The following is a 14,602-nucleotide window of genomic DNA, read 5'->3' on the forward strand; positions in this document are numbered from 1 at the left end:
GTCTGTATGTTCCTGTTAAAATGAGAAGGCCAGTATGGCTGGAGCAGAGTTTAATTGAGATGAGGTCAGAGGTCCAGCCAGACCTTGTAGGCCTGGAGTATATTGGAACGATTTTGACTTTTGCTCTGAAGTGAGATGGAAGTTATAGTTTTATTTAATATTTTTATTTTATTGGAGTATAGTTGATTTGTAATGTGTTAGTTTCAGGTGTACAGCAAAATGTTTCAGTTATGCATATACATATATTCATTCTTTTTTAGATTCTTTTCTCATATAGGTTATCACAGAATATTGGGTGGAGTTCCCCGTACTATACAGTAGGTCCTTGTTGATTATCTGTCTTATATATAGTAGTGTGTGTGTTCATCCCAAGCTCCTGATTTATCCCTCTTCCCTACGTTTGTGCTTTGGTAACCATAAGTTTGTTTTTCATATCTGTAAGTCTGTTCCTGTTTTATAAATGAGTTCTTTTGTATCTTTAAAAAAAAAAAATCGATTCCAGGGACTCCCCTGGTGGTCCAGTGGCTAAGACTCCACACTCCCAGTGCCAGGGGCCTGGGGTTCCACCCCAGGTCAAGGAACTAGAGCTCACATGCCACAACTAAAAAGAACCACGTGCTGCATCTCAGACCCAGTGCAGCCAAATAAATAAATAAATTTAAAAAAATAGATTTCACTTATGGTTGATATTATATGGAATTTCTCTTTCTCTGTCTGATTTACTTCACTTAGAATGATAATCTTTAGGTCCATGCATGTTACTGCCAATGGCATTATTTCATTCTTTTTTATGGCTGAGTAATATTCCACTGAACCTCTCCTTTACAAGGAACATTTGACTGCTGGGCTGAGAAAAGAACTGGGAGGTGAGAAGTGAGTGAGTTCCTGGGTAAGTGGTGGCAACTAGTACAGTGTCCAGGCTGGAGATGGCCATTGCTTCAACTGGGGTATGGGCTATGGATGTAGTGGGAAGTGATTGTATTCTCTGCATGTTCTAAAGATGGACTTTGCAGCATTTCCTAAAGGATTAAATCTGGGGTATGAGAAAGAGGAGTCAAGGGGACACGCTCAATTTTGGACTATCTAAGTAAAAAGATGGAATTCTCTCATCAGAGATGGGGAAGACCAAGAAGCATATTTTTGGAAGGAGGGGACATTATGGGCATTTGGTTTAAGAGATGTTGAAGCTGAGATTTTCTTAGAAATACAAGTCAGGTAGTTGGATTGGCAGTTTGACAAATGAGTCTGGAGTTTAAGAGAAATGTCTGTGCTGGAGAAATAGATTTGGGTGACTGATGTTGAAGCTGAAACTCCAATATTTTGGCCACCTGGTGCAAAGAGCTGACTCATTTGAGAAGGCCCTGATGTTGGGAAAGATTGAAGGCAGAAGGAGAAGGGGATGACAAAGGATGAGATGGTTGGATGGCATCACTGACTCAATGCACATGAGTTTGGGTAAACTCCGGGAGTTGGTGATGGACAGGGAGGCCTGGCGTGCTACAGTTCATGGGGTTGCAAAGAGTCGGACACGACTGAGTGACTGAACTGAACTGAACCACATAATGATACTTAAAGCCTTGAGAACTGAGGAGGTCACCAAGAGAGGGAGTGATGGCTGTAGAAGTGGAAGGACTCCCCACCCAGCACTATGCAATTGGGTGAGATCACACACCTAAGCAGACTGCATGGTTCTGACACTGCATGTATAAGGCACACAGACCCAGGAGTCCTGATCTTGCTTTGTATAGGAAACCCCTGGACATCTTTGGGTTTTTTTTTTTTAAGATTCAGAAAGTCTGGAGTAGGACATAGAGATTCTGGGTTTTAACAAGGTTGGTGCTGTTGCTGCTGGTCTTCAGATCACACTTTTAATAGCAAGAACATACATAGACCAGGATTCCTACATGGTTGAAGAAGTTCTGCCTTGGTCTTGTCCTAATACTCTGAGAAAGTGGTTCTGGGAAGAGGCTGAGCATTTTGTAAGAAGCCCCACAAGCAATCCTGGTGCTCAGCCAGTTTGGGAACCATCAAGGTCCGTGACAGAAAGTGCCCAGAGAGGGGTCTTATCCACATTTAAAAGTGTTTTGTTTTTCCTTCCTTCAGAAGGAAAAGGGAGTACCTCTATTGTCAGTTGTGAGGTGTGATGTTGAGAAATATTGTAGTTGTCTCTGCCACGGGGTTTGGTCAGGTTGAAGCCTTAGACAGTGGTTCACAGTTCAGTGTAATGAAATTCTTGCTCTCTGAAATTACTCTCCAGCTTGAGGTCTCACTTACTGTTGGAGAAGACACTGGGATCCAAAGTTGTTCTCATTTAGGCATAAACTACTATATATGTGTGCATATATGACATAGGGGCTTATAGTATTTGGGGGAAGGGCACAGAGTCAGGCTTGAGGCTCCATAGGAACAGGATCCACAGTGTCCACCCCAGGCCAGGTCCCACAAAGGAACATTGCCCCTGGGGGGGCACAGCCGTCGCTGCTCACACAGTGAGCCCCTCATGCTGGACGTGGACCCCACGCTGAGGACGGCTATCACTGCGGCTCCTGACAACTGGTGGTGGTGTGACTCCCACTCTCGACACCTTGTCAGATACATCCTGCACCACTGCAGCCTCTCTGTGTCACCTCATCCTGAGGAGAGTCTGACATGTGGTCACCTGAGTGGTGGGGCCTCAGCTTCATGCTGTGTCCTCTGGCAAGAATGTTTGGGGAAGAGGGTTTTCCTCTTTTATGGAGTAAGGTGGTCTCTGCCTCCTACCAAGACTCTTCCAGTGTGGAATTCTCCGAATCTAGGAATGTTCCTAATCAGGTGCGGAATTGGGGAGGAAGAGAAAAAGAATGTCAAATTTCAATTGTTAGAGCAAAGATCTGGGACTGGATCTGGACATGGTACATTGTAGGCAGTTGGCTGAAAGAACAAGTGGCTAATAAATGACATCCAAGGTAGAGATTTGCTTGATTACTCACGTTTTTCTCTTTTGTTTCGTTTCCTAGAGTATAGTTGATATGCAATACTGTTTTACTGTCTGCTGTACAGAACAGTGAATCAGTTATGTGTATCCACTCTTTTTTAGAGTGTTTGATTATTCATACTCTGAATTTCTTTGTGGGATGATTAAATTTTTCCTTCACCCAGCCCGTGCTTAGACACCAACTGGTTGTCCTATGTTGTTGTTGTTGTCATTGCTATTGTTGTTCAGTTGCTCAGTTGTGTCTGACTCTTTGCCACCCCATGGACTACAGCACACCAGGCTTCCCTGTCCATCACCAACTCCCAGAACTTGTTCAGACTCATGTCCACCAAGTCGGTGATGCCCTCCAACCATCTCATCCTCTCTTATCCCCTTCTCCTCTTGCTCTCAATCTTTTCCATCATTAGAATCTTTTCCAGTGAGTCAGCTCTTCGCATCAGATGGCCAAAGTACTGGAGCTTCAGCTTCAGCATCAGTGCTTCCAATGACTATACAGAGTTGCTGTCCTTTAGCATTGACTGGTTTGATCTCCTTGCTGTCTAAAGGACTCTCAAGAGTCTTCCTCAGCACCCCAGTTTGAAAACATCAGTTCTTTGGCCCTCAGTCTTCTTGATAGTTCAACTCTCACATCCATACATGATTACCAGAAAAACCAAGCTTTGACTATATGAACTTTGTCAGCAAAGTGATGTCTCTGCTTTTTAATTTCTGTCCTTTATTGTGCCCATCTTTGCATGAAATGTTCCCTTGGCACCTCCAATTTTTATAATTCAGCTCAATTCTGACACAATCTACCTGGAATTACACCAGACCTCACAGGTTTAAGGGCTTATTCCCACAGACTGCCTTTACTTCACAGGCAAGTTGCAAGCATCGAGTTCCATGTTACCTGCACTTCTATCTGACTTGACTACAAAACTAGGGGTTCACTCAAGTCTGATAATTTGGTGGAACAAGTCAAGGAACTCAAGGAAATGCTGTGCTTACTATTACAGTCTATAATAAATGATACAAGTGAGCAACCTGATAAGAGGTACAGGTCGAGGTCTGGAGGGTCCTGAGGGCAGGAGCCTGTCACCATGGAGTTGAGAAGTGCCACTCTCCCAGCACATGGACATGTTCACCAATCCAGAAGCTCTCTGAATTCCATCACTTCAGGGTTTTTCATGAAAGTTTCATGATGTAGGCATGATTGATTCAGTTCCTCAGTTCACAGGATTCTCCAGGCAAAAATACTGGAGTGGATTGCCATGCTCTCCTCCAGGGGATCTAACCCCCCAGAGATCAAACCCATGTCTCCTGCATTACAGGCGGTTTTTTAACCGCTGAGCCCCGGGGAGTGGGGTCCCCTTTCCCTGGTATTACAGTGGTTAACTCTGAGCTTCCAAGGCAGGGAGCACAGTTCCATCCCTGGCCTTGGAAATAAGATCCCACATGCTAGGCAGCAAGGCCGAAAAAACAAAAACAAAACCATGTTAGCCATCTACTTAAGTATTCAGAGGGAGATCAAACGGGATAAAATTTTAATAAGTGACAGAAGTACATAAAGAATAAATTTAAGTTCGAAATTAAAATGTGTTTTAGAATTTATTTCCACTGTAGATTTGTCCACCGCTTTTTGTCTTCTCTCTACTTTTCTTCAACTCTTCTCCTCCCTGCCCTCCACTTCCCAGTCTTAACTATATCCCCTGCTCATTCGGGCCCCACAGTGAACACAGGTGACTCCATCCACCTCAGACAGGCCAGGTGAGGACAGGGGAGGGGGCACTCGGTGGGCAATTTGTAAGCTGTGCCTGGACCTGCTGTTACTGTGTTCTTCAGTGAAGTCGCTCCAGTCTTTAAAGGAAGTCACACCAAGTCTAAGTTATGTTTCCAGTGGAAGAAGGCAGAACCTTGGTGGGTATTTCCTGGATCCTTAGATACTGATTTTTATCCAGACCGGCAGAGCCGATTCAAACCCAACGTTCGGAGGTAGATCCTTTGCTTCCTGGGTGAAAGGGAGTCTGGAGGAAGGGTTTTTGATTCTTAGAATCTAAGGGCGAGACCTGAGCGAGGGGTGCAGTTGGGGTGGCTGGAAGAATCATTTCCCTACTCATGAATCTCAGAATCAACCCAGACCGTGTTTAAGTAAGTCGGATTCCAGATCCCCCTCGGAACTACCAGCTCAGAATTTCCGAGGACCAGGCAGGTGTTCATCTTCTCATCCGGGAGTTTGAGAACCAGAAATCTAACTGCAGCTCGCTCCGCTCCCAACCTGCACAGAAGTTCCTTTATTCTACATTCATATCAGTGAACAACGTTCATTTCTTTCAGCCCAAGATCTGGGGGACAGGTGATTTCCAGCCCTCCCTCTGAACTCTGGCCCGGCAGAAAAAACTTCAGGGCCGCCCTGCGAAGCCCCGCCCTGGGTTTCCTGAGCATCCCACTGGGTATATTCGGTTTCTCCTCCGGACCAGGCAGTGGTGACCGAGGTCTGCGGAGAGAAAGACGTCGCCGTGTGGGTGAGTCCAGGGATACAAAGGGGAACATGGAGGGAGAAAATGTCTTTTATGCGCCACAGCAGGACAGACTGGGAGCGAGGTTGGAGAGACACCTCTGGGGGGTCTTGAGGTGGAGTGGGGAAGAGACCTTTGTGTCTTCGTACAAAGACAACCTGGGAGACTTGGTGGGTGAGGGGAGGCAGCCACATCTAGATCCTCGGGAGCACCCATTCCCCTGAGCCGTATACCACCAGGGCATCTTCCACACCCAGATGAGCAGGATTAGCTTTATCCTAATTAGTCATTCTAAAGGCTCTGCAACAAACCTAGCCTATTAGTATGGAAGTGTTAGAAGTCTTTGGGGGAGGGTAGGGGTGAGCTGAATGAGACATTTTGCTGAATTTGCACACCTAAGACCTCCTCTATGGGACTTCCCTGGCGGCTTAGTACACAGTGCTGTGGGTATGTGAACTCAGACAAGGTGGTTTTAGTCGCTAGGCCGTGTCCAACTCTTCTGACTCCATGGGCTGTAGCCTGCCAGGCTCCTCTGTCCATGGGATTTTCCAGGCAAGAATACTGGAGTGGGTTGCCATTTCCTTCTCCAGGGGATCTTCCTGACCCAGGGATCGAACCTGGGCCTCCTGCATTGCAGGCACATTTTTTTTTTTGCCTACTGAGCCACCAGGGAAGCCTGAACTCAGACATATAGAGATGTTATTGAACAAATTTTGTCTGAAAAAAATAACACACGTGATGAGTGGGGAAAAAACATGTTTATTACTTATTCATATAATTTTTAGTGTCCGGTGAAACTTGAAAGGTTGTGAAGAGGTTTTCCACATGAAAAATCTAGCAGTTGAGTACATGTGACCCTAGTAAAATTTAAAGCATACAAGCGAGGGCAAACACAGGATTTGTCCAGGAACTTAAAATACTCGTTAAACAAGTATTCAGGGATTTCCCTGGTGGCCCAGTGGCTAGGAATCCGAGCTCTCACTGCCAAGGGCCCAGGTTCTATCCTTGGTTGGGAAACTAAGATTCCATGAGTCGTGTGGCAAAAAAAACCCACAAAAAACATTAAAAAAAAAAAAAAAAAAAACCTAAGTATTCAGGTGCTGGTCCTGCAGCTCTGTGGCAAGCCGCAGAGTCGGGATTCTGTTCCGCAGGATGGGGTTTGTTAAAGTTGTCAAGAACAAGGCCTCTTTCAAGAGACATCAAGTGAAATTCAGAAGACAACGAGAGGGCAAAACTGGCTACTATGCTTTGAAATGATCAGTAATCCAAGATGAAAATAAGCACAACACACCTAAATACAGAATGATCGTTCGTATAACGAACAGAGATATCATTTGTCAGATTGCTTATGCCCGTGTAGAAGGAGATGTGATAGTTTGTGCAGCTTATGCTCATGAACTCCCAAAATATGGTGTGAAGGTTGGCCTGACAAATTATGCTGCAGCATATTGTACTGGCCTGCTGCTGGCCTGCAGGCTTCTTAATAGGTTTGGTATTGACAAAATTTATGAAGGCCAAGTCGAGGTGACTGGAGATGAATATAATGTGGAAAGCATTGATGGTCAACCTGGTGCCTTCACCTGTTAACTTCGATGCAGGACTTGCCAGAACTACTGCTGGGAATAAAGTTTTTGGTGCCCTAAAGGGAACTGTCGATGGAGGCTTGTCTATCCCTCACAGTACCAAACAGTTCACTGGTTATGATTCAGAAAGCAAAGAATTCAGTGCTGAGGTACATTGAAAGCACATCATGGGGCAGAATGTTGCAGATTACATGTGTTACTTGATTGAAGAAGATGAGGATGCTTACAAGAAACAGGTCTCTCAGTACATAAAGAACAACGAAACTCCAGACATGATGGAGGAGATGTATAAGAAAGCTCATGCTGCAGTACGAGAGAATCCAGTGTATGAGAAGCAGCTTAAGAAAGAAGTTAAAAAGAAGAGGTGGAACCGTCCCAAAATGTCACTTGCCCAGAAAAAAGATCGGGTAGCTCAGAAGAAGGCAAGCTTCCTTAGAGCTCAGGAATGGGCTGCCGAGAGTTAAAAGTTTTAAGTTGAGTCGCTCAGTTGTGTCCAACTCTTTGCGACCCCATGGACTGTAGCCTACCAGGCTCCTCTGTCCATGGGATTTTCCAGGCAAGAATACTGGATTGGGTTGCCATTTCCTTCTCCAGAGGATCTTCCCAACCCAAGGAGCGAACCTGGGTCTCCCACATTGTCGGCAGATGGTTTACCATCTGAGCCACCAATTTTCTATCAAGATTTTTCAGATACAGACAATAATGAACTTATTGAACAAGAAAAACAAACAAACAAGTATTCAATGGGATAAGCACTCCTGGGGCCTGCCAGACTCCTCCATCCATGGCATTTTCCAGGCAAGAATACTGGAGTGGGTTGCCACCTTAAAGAGCAGGTTAGCACAGGGCCGCAACTTATCTGGGGAGAACTCGAGGGGAGTTACAGTCCCTTTACCCAGCAGGTTAACACCCTCACGTGCTAGTAGAATTTGTGGGTACCATTCCCATTCGGGATTCCCTGGTGGCTCAGATGGTAAACACTCTGCCTGCAGTGCAGGAGACCTAAGTTCAATTCCTGGGTGGGAAGGATCCCCTGGAGAAGGGAATGGCAACCCACTCCACTATTCTTGCCTGGAAAATGCCATGGATGAAGGAGCCTGGCAGGCTACAGCCCATAGGGTCACAAAGAGTCAGATATGACTGAGCGACTACACTCTAACCCCCATTTACCACCATGACAGTGGTCTCTAGGCCTACACTCTGATACATACTCCACAAAATGAACACAGGTCCTTTTACATGATTTTCCAGCTTGTGATCATCCATCCTGATTAATGGAGACCTCACCACCGTCTGGTTTTGGAGATTGTTCTTCTTCATGAATATCTGTAGCTACTTCCTCTCCCTTCCACCTAGCCATGACCTTTGAGGTCATATATGAATAGAATAAGCCTAATATCTGCAGGCTACAGTCCATGGAGTCACAAGAGTTGGACACGACTTGGTGATTAAACCACCGCCAATGCCTGTCATTTTTCCAACATTTATTCTTACAATCGAAGACATGCATCTTGGCTTTTATTTCACAGAGTCTGTATAATCTCAACATCCTAATTGTTCTTTGTCTGCTCTCCGGGTTCTGAACCACTTGTGGAGCATCACTTACATTTCCAGTTATTCTCACAGAACACATCACTTGGGGTCTTTGCTCTCTGGCTTCCGGCTGGGTTTGTCCTTAGGAGGCACTGCAGGGACCATCATGTGGGAGGAGAGGATTCAAGGCATGGATGCCCCCACACTTACCTCCAGGGCTGCACAACAGTAATCCCTACATACCTCTATCTACAATGGTAACATATGTTCAGTGACCCCTCTGGGAGGCTACAGCTCTGCTGGGATCTAGAAACAAATGCCTTCTGCTGTCCCTTCAGTCTAGAGGGAGTAATAGCTTCCTGCTATTTCTAATTCCAGGGGGCTCTGCCTCCTATTGCTGTTAGCTGCCGGCATCTCTATAAATAGCCTGGTCACTAAATTCTCTCCAGTTAGCTCTTTGGTTCTGCCTTCTGTGTCCTTCTTTAGGACATACCATATTTCAGACACTCAAAGGTATAGATTATCAACAAGAATTAACACATGTTATAATATTCACACACCCTCTTAATGTCAAATTTGGCTTACCGTAATATAGTGCATGGAGAAGTGCTCTGGTAATCGAGTCAGAAGGAAAACAAGGCAGAAACAGTTTGGTTATTAATGTGTGAAATTCAGAGACTCAATGAGCAGCTGCTGCCCTGCCTACAAATTACTGCCCGCACACCCCAGTTTCTTCAGAAGAGGAGAGAGAAAGAAAAACATGGATGGAGCAGTGCCTCCAAATTTCAGAGGGAAGAATTCTGGCATAAAATTCTTCACCCAGCCAAACTATTCATCAAACCAAAGAATAATACACTTTTGGACTTCCCTGATGGTCCAGTGGTTAAGAATCCACCTGCCAGTGCAGGGGACACGGGCTCGTTCCCTGATCTGGGAAGGTTCCACATGCTATAGGGCAGCTGAGCCCGTGCATCGCAACTACTGAACCTGTGTGTCCTAGAGCCTGTGCAACAAAAGAAGCCATAGCAATGAAAAGCCCGCATGCCGCGAGAAGAGAATGCTCATGCCAGGCAATGAAGACCCAGCACAACCAACAATTAGTTAATTAATAATTTTTAAAGAATTAAAAAAAAATAAGCAAAGGGCTGTTCAGAGGGTGGTAAAGGGAGATCCTAGGAGGGTGGCTGTCGTCCAGATGCAGAATAATCCAGTCCAGGTGGGGGCATGTCAGAAAGGCCCAGGAGGATATTTCCAAAAAGCAAAAACTGATAGAACACCCAAAGTACCCTCACTTCTTTAAAGAGTCATACAGATAGAAGAATCATCAGAGTTCTATTAGTGACAGCTTCATAGAACATAATGAGTCAAAAACAAAGGCAATATTATCAATTCAGGGAGAATAAGATGTTGTGCAGAAAAAATAGTAGAGTTTACGTGTGAGTATAATAGTCACAGGATAGAAAAAGCTGAATGAACTAAACATGATTGTTATACAAATAAACTGGGAAAGTGAAGGAATGTAAAGAGTGCAAGAGAGCAATGACTATCAGCTATTGCATCAGCCATTGAGTAATGCAGGAGACTGGTTGTGACCAAAGAGTCAAAGGCATCATATGTAGAGATTTGGATGTAAAGCCAAAAAAAATCAGCTAAAGATATTGAAGGTGGTTGCCAGTGGGAAGACAGAAATTTAAAACAGAGAGGATTACAATAATAGTCTATTTTATGAGAAACCATGCACAGATATTTGACTCCTTAATTTATTGGTAATAAGTTAATTATTATCCATGTATTCTAAGAAAACAAAAATAAAGTTAATGACTAGTGTGGCACAGCTGCAACCACCTCAAATATGTTAATACTTTAAATGGTCTAAACCACAACTGGAAATAAACACGGTTTTTGCCATTTCATAGATGAAGAAACTGAAGCATCAAGAGGGAAAAGGGATATGTTGAAAATAAACTACACCTTCAAAAATAATAACAAAAAATAAAATAAAAATAAAGTAATTTTCAAATAATAAAATAAGTAACAGAACACACACAAAAGGAAAAGTGCCATTGTTGCAGGAAGGGGGACCCCTTCCAGGGCCCGAAACTGGGCTCTTGTCTAACACTCGGAAATGAACTGTCCGAAGAGACACATCTGCTGACAAAGCAAGAAATTTTATTAGGAAAGGGGACCAGGGTGGAGAGCAGTAGGGTAAGGGAAACCAGGAGAACAGCTCTGCCATGTGGCTCAAAGTCTTGGGTTTTATGGTGATGGGATTCGTTTCCGGGTTCTCTTTAGCCAATCCTTCTGACTCAGAGTCCTTCCTGGTGGTGCACACCTTATTCAGCCAAGATGGATGCCAGAGAGAAGGATTCTGGGAGGTGGTTGGACATGTGGTGTCTCCTTTTGACCTTTCCTGAACTCTTCCGGTTGGGGGTAAGCTTTTTAGTTCCGTGTTCCTTACCAGGACCTCCTGTTGTAAAGCAACTCATGCAAATGGTTATGATGGTGCCTGGCCAGGGTGGGCGGTTTCAGTCAGTGTGACTCCCCTGACAACTCCCCGCTGAGAGGCTTCATACTCAAGGTACTTCTTGGGAAATGGGGCGGAGGTCTGTTTCTTCTGTAACTTCTTCCTGTTGTGCATGGTCAAGGCCTGCCTAGCAGAGCAGAAGTCTCTCTCTACCTGATCTAAGTCAAGGTATTTTTTTTGCCTGAAACCAGCATCCACCCTTGTAATAACAGCAATTTAGTTTGAAACTAAATTGGCTTCTCTCAGAGATGGAATAGACAGGGGCCAAACAGGAGACCTAACAGGATGGTCATCACAGAAGGCCGGAAACAGAAGGCAACATTTAGGGTGAGGTCTGCAAGGTTTGTGACCTTTTTTGACTGGTTGCTGGTGAGGAAACAGAGCTGTGCTCTGGGAATCTTGTGTTCAGTCTGAAGTTACCATCCTCCACCTGGGTGGAGGCTCCAGTTCTGTAGAAGAACTCAAAGACATTGTTATACATATGTTTTTTTCGAGTAGGAGCCAGGACCCTGTCTCAAGGCTGTACCACCATTTGATTCTTTCTCCTCTGTTTCCGTATCCCCTCCCTTCCCTGATTAGCAACTGTTTGGATCCACCCTTTGGAATTCAGGGAAGGTCAAGGAGGCTGAATGAAGCCTATATCCTACAGACAAAAAATGGAGAACACAAAACAGATTTGTACTCCAGAGCCCCACAAAGTCCTGCTCAGTTTTAATTTAGGGAACTAGGCAACTATGGCTGTGATAATTTCCTGTCAAAATGGGACTGCCTCAGCTTGGAGAACAGACACTAAATTGGAAGTATTCCTGAGTTCCAAGTCCTAGATCTGAGTCTTGTATGATTAAAATCTCAATCCCTTGGTCTGCCTTTTGGTGTAACAGACCTAATTAGAAAAAGTTAGAGGAGTGATAACTGGAATTTTAATAGACAAAATAAATCTCGTTTCTTCTTAGAAGAATAGGCCTGAAACCCAGTCTGGATCTGGCACATCGGGGAGACTTGTAGCCAGGTAGCCAGTTGCCTAATCTTATAAAAAGTAAGGTTGCAGTTACTAGTTTCCAGCAGACATTGTTTTGAGAATGGTGGCATCTAAGCCTGACACGACTCAGAAAACTCAAGTGTTTAGCAATACAAAGTCTAGTCTGAAATTACACGCATACTATCACCTAGTTGCGAGAGGGCATCGGAGGGCAGACACACTGAAACCATAATCACAGAAAATTAGCCAATCTGATCACAGGGCCACAGTCTTGTCTAACTCAATGAAACTAAGCCATGCCGTGTGGGCCCACCCAGGAAGGATGGGTCATGGTGGAGAGGTCTGACAGAATGTGGTCCACTGGAGAAAGGAATGGCAAACCACTTCAGTATTCTTGCCTTGAGAACCCCATGAAAAGTATGAGAAGGTAAAATGATAGGATACTGAAAGAGGAACTCCCCAGGTCAGTAGGTGCCCAATATGCTACTGGAAATCAGTGGAGAAATAACTCTAGAAAGAATAAAGGGATGGAGCCAAAGCAAAAACAATACCCAGTTATGGATGTGACTGGTGATAGAAGCAAGGTCCAATGCTGTAAAGAGCAATATTGCGTAGGAACCTGGAATGTTAGGTCCATGAATCAAGGCAAATTGGAAGTGGTCAAACAGGAGATGGCAAGAGTGAATGTCAACATTCTAGGAGTCAGCGAACTAAAATGGACTGGAATGGGTGAATTTAACTCAGATGACCATTATATCTACTACTGTGGGCAGGAATCCCTTAGAAGAAATGGAGTAGCCATCATGGTCAACAAAAGAGTCCAAAAAACAGTACTTGGATGCAATCTCAAAAATGACAGAATGATCTCTGTTCGTTTCCAAGGCAAACCATTCAATTTCACGGTAATCCAAGCCTATGCCCCAACCAGTAACACTGAAGAAGCTGAAGTTGAACGGCTTTATGAAGACCTACAAGACCTTTTAGAACTAACACCCAAAAAAGATGTCCTTTTCATTATAGGGGACTGGAATGCAAAAGTAGGAAGTCAAGAAACACCTGGAATAACAGGCAAATTTGGCCTTGGAGTACAGAATGAAGCAGGGCAAAGGCTAATAGAGTTTTGCCAAGAGAACGCACTGGTCATAGCAAACACCCTCTTCCAACAACACAAGAGATGATTCTACACATGGACATCACCAGATGGTCAACACCGAAATCAGGGATCAAGACCATCCCCATGGAAAAGAAATGCAAAAAGGCAAAATGGTTGTCTGAGGAGGCCTTACAAACAACTGTGAAAAGAAGAGGAGTGAAAAACAAAGGAGAAAAGGAAAGATATTCCCATTTGAATGCAGAGTTCCAAAGAATAGCAAGGAGAGATAAGAAAGCCTTCCTCTGCGATCAATGCAAAGAAATAGAGGAAAACAATAGAATGGGAAAGACTAGAGATCTCTTCAAGAAAATTAGAGATATCAAGGGAATATTTCACGCAGAGATGGGTTCGATAAAGGACAGAAATGGTATGGACCTAACAGAAGCAGAAGGTATCAAGAAGAGGTGGCAAGAATACACAGAAGAACTGTACAAAAAAGATCTTCACGACCCAGATAATCACGATGGTGTGATCACTCACGTAGAGCCAGACATCCTGGAATGTGAAGTCAAGTGGGCCTTAGAAAGCATCACTACGAACAAAGCTAGTGGATGTGATGGAATTCCAGTTGAGCTATTTCAATTCCTGAAAGATGATGCTGTGAAAGTGCTGCACTCAATATGTCAGCAAATTTGGAAAACTCAGCAGTGGCCAGAGGACTGGAAAAGGTCCGTTTTCATTCCAATCCCTAAGAAAGGCGATCCCAAAGAATGTTCAAACTACCGCACAATTGCACTCATCTCACACCCTAGTAAAGTACTGCTCAAAATTCTCCAAGCCAGGCTTCAGCAATATGTGAACTGTGAACTTCCAGATGTTCAAGCTGGTTTTAGAAAAGGCAGAGGAAGCAGAGATCAAATTGCCAACATTCGCTGGATCATTGAAAAAGCAAGAGAGTTCCAGAAAAACATCTATTTCTGCTTTATTGACTATGCCAAAGCCTTTGACTGTGTGGATCACAATAAACTGTGGAAAATAAACTGCGGAATAACAATAAACTGTGGAAAAGATGGGAATACCAGACCACCTGACCTGCCTCTTGAGAAACCTGTATGCAGGTCAGGAAGCAACAGTTAGAAATGGACGTGGAACAACAGACTGGTTCTGAATAGGAAAAGGAATACATCAAGGCTGTATATTGTCACCCTGCTTATTTAACTTATATGCAGAGTACCTCATGAGAAACGCTGGGCTGGAAGAAGCACAAGCTGGAATCAAGACTGCTGGGAGAAATATCAATCACCTCAGATATGCAGATGACACTACCTTATGGCCGAAAGTGAAGAAGAACTAAAGAGCCTCTTGATGAAAGTGAAAAAGGAGAATGAAAAAGTTGGCTTAAAGCTTAACATTCAGAAAAC

General features: G+C 44.2%; 2 protein-coding genes and 1 pseudogene across 14 annotated transcripts in view; 2 read left to right on the forward strand and 1 right to left on the reverse strand.

The window, feature by feature from the left end:
- Window positions 1–14,602, forward strand: part of LOC122697304 (BOLA class I histocompatibility antigen, alpha chain BL3-7-like) — a 210,274-nt gene that overhangs the window by 150,065 nt on the left and 45,607 nt on the right. The window lies entirely within an intron of this gene.
- The window catches only part of LOC122697302 (MHC class I polypeptide-related sequence B-like), a 183,139-nt gene that overhangs the window by 112,429 nt on the left and 56,108 nt on the right, over window positions 1–14,602 (reverse strand). The window lies entirely within an intron of this gene.
- Window positions 6,375–7,517, forward strand: LOC122697310 (annotated as a pseudogene).

Source organism: Cervus elaphus, chromosome 7 (genome assembly GCF_910594005.1).
Source record: "Cervus elaphus chromosome 7, mCerEla1.1, whole genome shotgun sequence".
NCBI lineage: Eukaryota > Metazoa > Chordata > Mammalia > Artiodactyla > Cervidae > Cervus > Cervus elaphus.